Source organism: Rhinolophus hipposideros (assembly GCF_964194185.1).
Source record: "Rhinolophus hipposideros genome assembly, chromosome: 4".
In the NCBI taxonomy this organism is placed as follows: Eukaryota; Metazoa; Chordata; class Mammalia; order Chiroptera; family Rhinolophidae; genus Rhinolophus; species Rhinolophus hipposideros.
This window is the reverse complement of record NC_138050.1, coordinates 32,757,477-32,770,127: the sequence shown is the minus strand read 5'-3', so window position 1 is coordinate 32,770,127 and position 12,651 is coordinate 32,757,477.

Below are 12,651 nucleotides of genomic sequence, written 5' to 3'. Positions count from 1 at the left end.
TATACCATTGAAGAAATCCATCAGCAGAATATAAGAATGCTGATTGCTGCACATCCTTGCCAAATCTTCTTATTTTAGAATTTTTTATTTTAGTCAATTTAGTGTGTGTATTGATGTGTTGTTGTGCCTTTCTCTGATTAATAATGTCAAGCATCTTATCATCTCCTTGTGGCTCATATATCGTGAAGTGTCTCAATCTTTGCCTATTCAAATTTTTTTCTCCTCCTTATTACTATTATTATTATTTAGTTGTAAAATGCTCTATACCTTTTGGATGCAAGTCCTTTATAAGATATATGTATTTCAAACGTAGTCTTTCAGTGGGTGGTTTGACTTTTCACTTCTTAATTGATTTTCAGAAGAGCATATATTTAAAATTTTTCTCTGCACCTAAGGAGCCTATTATAACTAAAAAGTAAATTTTACAAGACACACTTAACAGACTACAATACCAATATACAAAAATTAGTTTAATTTATATAAATTAGTAACGAATCATCAGGTTTTAACTATACCTTGTATAAAGCATGCACAATTATAATATTTACAGATAAATTCAATAAAAGTTATGAAAACTGCTCACACTGGAAACTACAAACATTGCTGAGGGAAATTAAAGTTCTAAATAAATGGTGAGTTATACTCTTGTTCATGGATTGGAAAATTTAATATTTTTAAGAAGTTAATTTTCTTCAAATTGATCTATGGATTCAATGCAATTCTAATAAAATAATGGGGATTTTTGTGGAAATTGGCAAGGCGAGTTTAATATTTAAATTGGACTGCAAATAACCATAGAATAGTTAATATCATGCTTTCTAAAAAATATAAAAACTGAGAATTCCATGTTAATTAATTTTATTTATGAAAATTCCTTTCAGTATATCTACTGTGAAACAATATTCTTTGATTAAAATTATTATAGAAATTGTTTTATAGAAACTATGGAATTATGTTCTTTAACAGGTGAAACACTAACTTGCATAGAAGTTCAAGCAGCTGGTAACTGATAATTGCCTGTCATGAATGATTTTGCTGAGGCCAAATCACAGCAATAAAGTTATACTTTTTCTAAACTTTAAAATTTTGATTAACATAATTTGGTATTATATTATTTTCATTCTTGACTTTAGATTCTGCTTAATAATATTTTTATCAAAACAATACAATTTTATTATCAAAAATTATGTATAGCTCTGTAAAGCCAAGTAAGAACTTTCTGTTGTACACAGAGGAGCCCGTGATGGGCTACCTGGGGTCCATATTTATTCAACACGCTGATGCTGGGACCAGTGGATGGATGATTCAGAAGGGAAGGAAAAGAGACTAGAAGAGATGAGTGCTTTTCTTTGTTCAATATCATTGATCAAATAATCTGTCTGTGCCCATATAACAGGCCTGAAAAAATAGTGTAGTTTTATTAGTGGTAACTTTTCAGAATCAATAACTTTTCTAATGAATATAAAAAAAGATGGGTGCCTTGCAGTCCAAATTCATGCAGTCGGATTGCTTGTTCTAATCAAGCACTGGGCATTAACATTCTGATGTGATAAGTGTTTAGTAATTTAGTCCTCAACTGCTTCTGGCATTTCAACTCTTTGTTGGCATATAAAGCAGAAATTTCTCTTGTAGTAAAAAGTAATTTATTGACTTTTTTTTTTAATCACCTGCAATGAATAGGCTATTTGCTTTGAAACCCTTTCTATCCAAATGCTGCTGGACAGAAATTGGCTTTCAACAACCATAGCAAATTGAAATTCAATTCAGATCAATAGGACGTTTTATTCAATTTGGTCCTGGAATGGAAATAATCATCACATTTTATAATAAGCATGTCTAATTTCAATTTTCATATTATCTATTTATTCTGTATAATCAAGCATAACTGCTGGCCTTGTTCCTTTGAGTTGACAAATGAATTCATAGATGTACATTTAGCAGGTGACTATTTTGGAGGTGGTGGGGGAAGATTGTGCCTAGACATAATAATGAAAATGTGATAAATGTCTACCTAGAACTTGTAGATGTTTCTAGGACTTCAAAACAACTGTATTTGCTTCTTGTTTACATAGATAACAAAAACATATGAATAATGATATATTATTTTATTTACATTACAACTAATTTGCCTCTATGAAATATTTCCAACAGAAAAAATATAAAATCCTATGAATAAAATGAAGTAGTTCTTCGATAAAATATCATATGATGGGCTATCACAGTTAAATAAACTGTGTCAGTTAGCTTTTTGCTGTGTAACAAACTATCCCAACCTCATTGATTTAATACAACAGCCATTTATTTAAGTCATTATTGTATGAGTAGACAATTTGGGCTGGACTTTGCTGGCAGTTCTGGTCTCAGGTAGACTCATCTGTTTATCTGTGATAACTTTGGTCAACTTGTGGGTCAGCTGAAAAAGTCTGGCTTCTCAAATATCCTATGGATCATCACTTGTCGCCCAGGTCGTTGGGGGCAAATGTCTGTCATTTTCCAGGCTTTTTTGCTTAGAGGACTTGGGGCTCTAAGAGCAGCAGTAAACAAACCTGAATGTGTAAGCACTTTTCAAGTCTCTGCATGAATCATATTTGCTAATGCCCCATTTTCAAAGCAATCAGATATCCAGTCCTAGAGTCTGAATGAAAGGCCACTGTCAAGTGCATGGACACAAGAGGTGTGAAGAAATTGGAGCCATTGCTGCAATCAATCTACCACATGCCTTTCCTAAAGACCTGGCCTGGGTCCCTGTTTTTTCTGTACTCCATCCTGCTTATCACTAATTGAATGCATCAGTTTCTCATTTCTACTGAGCTGGCTACAGTTTTGAAGGTTTAAACATCCATTTGCCTAATCCTTGAAAAGAAGATAAAGTAGGAGCCTCTATGAAAATAAGGTATTTTAGTGACCTGGCTATAATTTAAAAGTTTCAAAATATTCCCAATATAATAATTTTGCATTTTCAGTTTCTTTCTTTACAGCTATTTATTTTAATTCCAAATTTATGTTACTGTCCATGATTTTCTACTGTCATTCAACTGTCATTGAATACATTAGCAACACTCTAAAAAACATTTTTTAAAGTGACCACCCTGTTTGAAATTGCAGTCCCAAACTCTGTAATTCCTATATTCCTGACCTTTTCTTATATTTTTTCAATAACACACATTACCCTCTAAAATTTTCTATAATTTATTTTATATTGTGTTTATTATCTATTTTCCCCACATTGAGATGTACATTACATATATATCCCATGGGATGAAGTCTGCCGTCCTATGATAGGTGCTCAATAAATGTTTTTGAAATGAATTGCATTGTTGAACTCTGCCAGAATACCACACACAGAACAGTGAACTCAACATTCACCCTGAAGTTTAATTTGGATTGGATAGAGTCAGGCTTGGTGACCCAAGTGCCCATGCAGACAGTTTCTTCCTGTAGGGGAGTCTTGCTCAATATGCTCTTCCCAGACAAATATAAAAATAGGTAATTATATGAATTCTAGAGGGTAAGGTAAATTCAGGGTGTGTGTGTGTGTGTGTGTGTGTGTGTGTACACAGATATATACAAACGTCCTCTATAAATGTTTTCTGCAATATAAACATATATATATATATATATATATATATATATATATATATATATATAATGCAGAAAACATATTTTAGAATAAATTAATTCATCTTTTATTGTTTTATAGTTCACTTCTTCCTCCCATAAAGCCACATCCATGAAGTAGCATAGAAAAATGTCTAATTTGTTTGAAACTGAGATGAGATCCAATAATTAGGAGAGTCCTTATGTTGAGGTTCTGAGATAAGAGCTTAGTATGGAGCCACTATCACAGATCATAGTGACTGAATACATAAATTCTAAATCCAAATGGCCTTGGATATAATCCCTGTTCCTCCACTTCATAGTGTGATCTGGGGCAAGTTTAAAAAAATGTATTCCCCAAGTTCATAATATTGTTGTGAAAAGTGAATGAATACTTACATATAACGCATTTAAAGCAAGGTCTACACGTATCCATAATGAAGGCTTAGGCAGCAAAGTGGATACTCTAGTCCAGCCACACAGCCCCTCCCTCTTAACTATATGGCCCACCTTGCATGGTGCTGAAACCCTAGAAAATAGATCCTTTTGATAAAGAGATACATACTGTGGTTTAGTGTACTCAAGCTGACTGGAACCTACATATGCAGAGGGTGTCAAAGATGTATATACATTTTAAGAAAGGAAAAGTCTGTATTAAACTTGTATTACTCACCATATACCAAAAAAATGAATGTAAGTCATGTGTATACATTATTTTGGAATCCCCAGTATATGTGTAGGAGTTTGGAACTGGAGTAAGGGTGGAAAGGAAGATTTGAAAAAGTCAACAATGATGAATACAGAAATAATAGATAATATATAGAATGGCATTTGAATTTGATAAATTTTGACTTTTTTTCAGAATCCGCTACTTTAAAAATATCTAATTTGGAAAGCAGAGTTCAATGTACTTACATATTTGTGTGTGTGTGTGTGTGTGTGTGTGTGTGTATGTATACTTCAGTTACACAGGGTCATTTTGGAAGGGTATCATCCTTCAAAAGGAAAAAAAAAGACTGTTTAAGGCTAATCATAAAAACTTTGAGTTCGGAGTGTGATACAAAACATGACTACTTTTTCTCTCAGGAAGACTTCCTACCCATAGAGTCCACTATAAATGAGCATGAGGAGTCTTGAAATATTCAAGCTAAAAAATCCATATTGATACTTTTTTAATCAAATGTTTGTAAATTATATGTTGCTTAAACCTTCAAATAACATTTGTTTTAACAAAAATTGACTTTAACAAAAGCATTATGTGACAGATTTAATGCAATCCCCAACAAAATCTCAATAGCATTTTTTAAAGAAATAGAAGAAAAAATCATCAGATTTGTTTGGAACCACAAAAGACCCCAAATAGCCAAAGCAATATTAAAAAAAAAAGAACAATACTGGAGGTATCACACTCCCTGATTTTTGCCTGTACTACAGGGCTAAAATAATCAAAACAGCTTGGTATTGGCAAAAAAACAGACACATAGACCAATGGAATAGAATTGAGAATCCAGAAATAAAACCACATAAATATGGACAGATAATTTTTGACAAACAAGTTAAAAACATACAATGGAGGAAAGACGGCCCCTTCAATAAATGGTGCTGGCAGAATTGGATAGCCACGTGCAAAAGAATGAAACTGGACTGCTATCTGTCACCATGTAACAAAATTAATTCAAAATGGATCAAAGACTTAAGCATAAAACTGACACAATAAACTGCATTGAAGAAAACATAGGTACTAAACTTATGGACCTTTGGTTCAAAGAGCATTTTATGAATTTGACTCCAAAGGCAATGGAAGTAAAAACTAAAATAAACGAATGGGATTATATGAAACTGAAAAGCTTCTGCACAGCAAAAGAAACTATTGACAAAATAATGAGGCTACCAACTGAATGGGAGAAGATTTTTGCAAACAGTGCCTCTGATAAGGGGCTAATATCCAAAATATACAAGGAACTCGTAAAACTCAACAACAAAAAAACAAACAACCCAATTGAAAAATGGACAGAGGACCTGAAGAGACATTTCTCCAAAGAGGATATACAAATGGCAAATAGACATATGAAAAAATGCTCAACATCGCTAATCATCAGAGAAATGTAAATGAAAACCACAATGACATATCACCTCACCCCAGTCAGAATGGCTTTCATCAACAAGACAAATAGTAACAAGTGTTGGAGAGGCTGTGGAGAAAAAGGAACCCTGATACACTGTTGGTGGGAATGCAGACTGGTGCAGCCGGTATGGAAGGCAGTGTGGAGGTTCCTCAAGAAATTACGAATAGAGTTACCATATGACCCAGCAATCGCTCTCCTGGGTATCTACCCAAAAAATCTGAAAACATTTCTCTATAAAGACACGTGTACTCCAATGTTCATTGCAGCTTTGTTTACGGTGGCCAAGACATGGAAACAACCAAAATGTCCTTTGATACATGAGTGGATAAAGAAGTTGTGGTATATATATACAATGGAATACTATTGGGCGTTAAGGAAAGATGATATAGGAGCATTTGTGACAACATGGATGGATCTTGAGAGTATAATGCTAAGTGAAATAAGTCAGACAGAAAAAGCAGAAAACCCTATGATTGCACTGATATGTGGTATATAAACCAAAAACAACAAAAGAACAAGACAAACAAATGAGAAAGAAAAACTCATAGACACAGACAATAATTTAGTGGTTACCAGAGGGTAAGGGGGTGGGGGGTGGGTGATGAGGGTAAGGGGTTCAAATATATGGTGATGGAAGGAAAACTAACTCTGGGTGGTGAACACACAATGGGATTTATAGATGATGTAATACAGAATTGTACACCTGAAATCTATGTAAATTTACTAACAATTGTCACCCCAATAAATTTAATTTAAAAAAAAGAAAAGAAAGTCGACACTTTTAGTTTCTTTTCTTAAAGACCATTAAAATGAATAGCAAGTTTTGTTGAAAGAAAACATTGTCAAAATTGAGTTAACTATAAAAAAATAGCAAGTAAAAGTAATTCTGAAATTAATATTATGGAGACTCACAACGTAAGAAACAAGTAAATGTACAGTGGTTACTAAACACATACAAATTATGATGTGCTATGTGTTCAGTTTCCTAATTTAATTTATGTTCAATTTCTTATTTGTTCCCACTTTTGCATAGAAACAACAATAAATCACAAGTATAAGCTAAGTTTATTTTGCCAGTGATGTTTGGCAAATAATTGTTGTAGTGATTATTGTGGCTGACCAATTTACTTAGATGTCAGAATCAACGAACCCCAGGCAAATGAGGTGAATTGCAACCATGTAAGCCTGACCCTTTACCCAAGGTGAAGAGACACTGAATTTGGGTGTTCATTATTTTAACTTTCCATGATTTAGGAGTACCATTAGAGGGCTTGCTTTTCTCTACTTAAAATCTATAGTTCTGCAGTGCCAACAGATTGTGAATGACATTTGTACCTTTTACAGATTTGGCTTTGAACTATTGGGTGTGTAATCAAGCCCATTTGGAACTTTCTCTTTTAGAACCACTAAGGACTAAGTGCTACGCAGATATTTGCCAATATGATTACATTGGGATTGTACAGAGAAGTTAGAGCCTAAAAATATAATGGATGGGCTCTAGCTACAACCTATCTGATATAAGCACACAGTTCCAGATAGCACCAGGGTCAGTAAGTCGGACTGATTAATGGGTGTGAGCAGCTCAGAAACAATGGCAGTTCAATGACAATAAATCTTCCACTCTAGCCAACATCTAGCCAGATCTTTTGAAGAAGACAGGGAGGCAAATATGTGGCACAGTGACCACAACTATGAAAAATATAACTGTCTAGACCTGTCTGGACAGATAAGTAAGACAACTCTGTCTTTGTATACTAGGTACAAGTATAGAAAATATCCAATACTCCTAAAAGAAATCAGCAAAAACAGCACAGATATCAAATCAGAACAAGGAACACTGCAACTCTTCTTTTTGGTAAACACAATTTAGTTATCTTAAGTAAAGATATTTTCAAATTTTAAATGTATTTTTAAAAACATGGACATGCCCAAGATAAATGCAAGGGTTTAACAAAAACATATCAGTTAATCTGATTTCAAAGAGCAGAATTTTCTTTGAGAAACTAAAAATCAAAAGAGTACTTTTTTTTTTTTAAAAAAAAGGTATTTCTATTTAAAAATGTCAAATACAGGTTATATCCTAAAAGAAAATGAGTTAAACCTCTTTTAGTCCTGAAGGGGGGAATATTTTCCAGAGATGAGAATCTTTTTTAAAAAAAATGACTTAGACCTAATGTTCAAACACACACACACACACACACACACACACACACGCACACACGCACACACACCCCTATTAATTGCTTTTATGTTGATCTTTGGCTTCAAAAGCTGTGATTACAATGATGACCCATTTGGGAAAAGATCATATTCAAATCCTCTGAACAAGGATTTACAGATTTCACTTAGCATCCTAAATATTGAAATCAGAAAATACAAACTTTTAGTGGATATGATCTAGGTAACAAGCCAGAACACAATATTAAGGACTACACTGAAACACTTTAAGATTATAAATATGAATTGGTGCCTGGGAATATTAGAAAACAGGAAAACAGGAAGCCCTTGTTTCTGCCACGTCTCTAGCCCTCCTTACTAGACATAATGATGTGTCATGTGGTTGGTTGGAGCTGTAGATAAGTGATTTGTGGGGTCTCCCCTCAGATATGGAGAGTAAACAGGAAAAAATAAATGAACTAATTCTTCTTAAAAATCTTATTATTTTTTTTTCTTTCTTAAAAGCCAGAACAGCTGAAAAATATCTAAGCAGGACTCAGAGAGTCCTGAAGTCTTTCTGAGTGTCCTGGAAAAGTTTATTTTCAGAGTAAATGTGTGAAAGAAGTACTGAATTACAGAATATAATCTGAGAACTTCCTGGCAAACTTTAACATGTACTCAGATGATAAAATGGTTATTATTTGTGGAGTGCTTCTTATCTACCAGGAACGTAAGGACGTTTCTCATTTAATCCTTTTAATAATCCTTGGAGATAGGATCCTTGTCCTGCAGATAAAGGAGTAAAGAAAATTTTCTACTTTCCCAAGATTATACAGCTGGTAAGAGGTGGGACCCGTGTTTAAGCCTAATCTAACTTCAAAAAATATGCTCTTGCTTCAATAATGTACGATCTCCCAAGGCATTCTCTAGAAAGGGGTACTTATGGTGTGGGAAACATGCTGTAGCAAGCAATATTTCCAACAAAAATTTCCACAGCACTTGAAATTAATATTTTAAAATCAAATCAGAAAAAAATTATTCCTATGCTTTCAGACCTACCATTCTCTTTCACCTTTAAAATAATTAGGAGGCAGAGGGACAGTGCTTTTGTTGGCCTCATTGAAGTTCCCATCTAAAGGTTGCAGAGGGAGTGTTCTAATATTGCAGAAGTAGGTGCAGTCAGGATCAGAAAGATGTGGAAGCGCCTTCCAGAATAGACTCACCACTGCAGAAAGCAGATTAAAGGCTAATCAGTGAGGGAGGACTTGGGGTTTTGTGACCAAAACAATTTACTTTTGAATTACCCACACTGGACAAAATGAATACAAGTAGAGAGAAAGGGGAAGCATGATGTGAGGTTAATAATCTCAACTTGGGATGTCTCCAACAAGAAAAGTTGAACAGATAGAATGAAGATGACAATAGGGAAGATAGCACTGGTGGATAATACCCAAGGAAACTGTGGTTTTAGAATTGGATTTCATTAATGGAAAGCAATAAAATAAGGCAGTGAAATGAAAGCTTTAGGAGGAAAAGACAAACTAGTAATGAGTAAATCCCCAAATCCTACTGATACCAAGATATTGCGTTTATCAGGCTAAGAGAAAAGTATGTAATGTAACAACTCTATAAGTTTATAACATTTATTTTCTTTGAAGGTGTCTGTTCTACACTATATCATCTGCAAAATCTCATGTCTACCATTGGAAATATAAATGTTAGTTCTGTATTGATTTTGGGGGATAACAATAAAGTCTAATAAAATGCAATGAGATAAGAAAAAATAAAACTCAACAAACACTATATATATATATATATATATATATATATACATATATAGAGAGTATATATATATATATATATATATATATATATATACACATACACACACACACACATATATATATACATATATATATATATATATATATATATATATATATATATACTCTCTCTTAATGATGTGAGAAAACTTTATATATAAAGTTTGCCACCCAATGTGTGGTAGTTAATTACAGCTGCAGAGGAAACAACTTTATATATAAAGTTTTCTTATATCATTAAAGTCCAAAGCAATAAAAATTGCAGAATATCTTAAAAATAACTCTACTATAAACTACATATAAAAAAATCTATAAGATATATGTAAATCTGCACTCAAGAACTTTCACAGCGTAGATAATGATATTAACCAGAAGAAATTATGTTTAAAATATCAACAAAATATACAAGAAAAATTAAAGTAGAACTCAGTGACTAAAATAAGATGGTGGTATTATTATTATTATTATTTTTTAAATAATAGTAAAATAAGTGAAAAATAATAAAATAAGTGAAACTTTTACCTACCTTATTCAAAACATCAGGAAAACAGAGAAAATATGTACTGACTACATGTGAGAAATAAGTGAAAGCTGATCTGTGTGTAGAGAAATATGGAATAGATCATGTAGACTGCTGAACTTCATACAAGAAGCCGGGAGAAGCTTTGTATGATCTTCAGGCAACACGGGGTGGGGGTGGGAGTGGGGCTGTACCTGGGATAGGGATGGGTCATGGCTCCTAGACTACACAGTCTCAGAGGAATCCATGGGTTCAAGGACGTGCAAATGTCCCTGTCTCGCGTCAGCAAGGCCCCAGATGTTAAAGCATCAGATACAGAATCTAGAACATAGTTAATGGCAGCCACAAGCCAAGAAACACCAGGAGCCAAGAGAAGCTGAAAAAGGCCATGGGGGATTCTCCCTGAGGGAGGCTGCCCTGCCAACACTTTGATTCGGATCTTTGGCCTGCAGAAGTGAGAGAATAGATTTCTGTTGCTTGAAGCCACCCGATGTGTGGTAGTTAATTACAGCTGCCAGAGGAAACAAACACACCTTCATTTCCCTGGACCACATCCTAGTTCTACTAGGGCCAAAGCACTACTGATACTTTGTGCAGGATAAGTCTGTTGTGGGGGGCTGTCCTGGGCACTGTAAGATGTGTACCAGCATCCCTGGCCTCTCCCCACTGCATACCAGTGGTAGCAAGAACCCTCTTCCCAAGTTGTGCCAACCAAAAATGTGTCCAGGCATTGTTAAATGTTCCCTGGATGGCAAAAATAGCCCATGGTTGAGAATCACCATGTTAGGCTAGTGGTGTATAAATTTTTATGTAAATGGACCAGTCACAGAAAAAAAAAAAAAAAAAAAATATATATATATATATATATATATATATATATATATATATATATATATATATATATATATATATTTATGGCCTGCATTTTAAATTTAAAAAAATAGAGTGCTTTATCAAACCTTTAAAAAGAATATAAAAAACAAATATGTGTAAAGCTTAGAATACTAAATTATTTGTGAGTTTAAGAACATCAATGAGAAAATCTGTGTGAATTAACAAGAAAATCAGCTAATCTTTAGCATATGGTCATATTTGAAAAGGAACGACATGTAGCTAGCATTTGTTTGTTTATTTATCCATTCCAAAAATATTTATTCAGAGTCACATAAATGCCAGGACAGAGCTTGCTATACATACAACTAACGGACAAAGTTCTTGCCATCAAGAAGGTCATATAATTATAATCTTGTATCTTCGAAATATACCACAGGCTATATTGTGTCCCAGGCAGCACTGGAACTTCTACACTAGAAGTTCCTGTTTTTGGAACTTCTGATAGCAGAAGAATTTTCCTGTAGGAAGCAGTTGTAGGCCTCTTGTATTGTACCAGTCCTTGAACTTCAAAGAGAGATCCTACAAAGAGGCAATTTTAACTCTTTGCTCTCTGTCCCCAATCTACAACTTTCTAGAATGTACAAAAGTACTTGTGTGCTATTGACTCCTAGGAACTCCTATTCCTATGGTTGTTTTAGCAAAAAAACTTTAAGCTTTCCTGTGGGCAGAGATTGTACAACTAATAAAACGTAACAATGATTATTGGAACCATTAAGCAAAAAACTATATATTTATTGATTAATTTCCTACAGATGCTTTCACTCAAATGAATCTTTTAGAGTCTAAACATAAAGCAACGTAATGTAATGCCTAAAACTGGACTCTGCTAATGAGCATTTTAGCAACTAACTCAAATCTCTATCAACAAATGATTATTTCATTTGTTTCCTGCACATACTGTTGGAAAGTCTAAATACCACATCAGTCATGGTAAGGACATTCTGATAATTTAATTTGTTTTATATAGGGATTTTGTTTATAAATAATAGGGAATATAAGTCACAATTTGATTATTTAGATCCATCTGTATATTTAGATCAGAAAACTCCTAGATACTAGAGAATGATTTAAGTCTCAGTTTTTTAGCCAATGGTGCAGTCACTGACATCATTTTTAAATTTAAAAATGCTATTGTTAAATTTTGACTAGTGGTTTGGCACTACAATTTTTAAACTTACATATTTTTAACCCAGGAAAATGGTCATAGTTTTCTGATATGGAAGATACAGAGATAGTGTGTGCCCCTTTTCTATTTACTGTTAGAAAAATCTATAAAATGCTGGTAATATTTTCAGGATATTATAGACAAAATACTCGATTAATTTAAGGTGTCATTGCTATCACTATGTAGGTTCATGAAATTGGCAGTCAACTCGCAAGGTCTGTAAATGATGAGTGACTCTCATTTGAAGAAGAGATTCGCCTTTCCAGGCAGTCACACTCCTATCCTGTTCTTGGCTTATCATGCTGGGTTAAATGTCAATCCTTTTCTGTTGAGGGTAAGGGTGTGATTAAAGAGCACTTGCCTCCATAT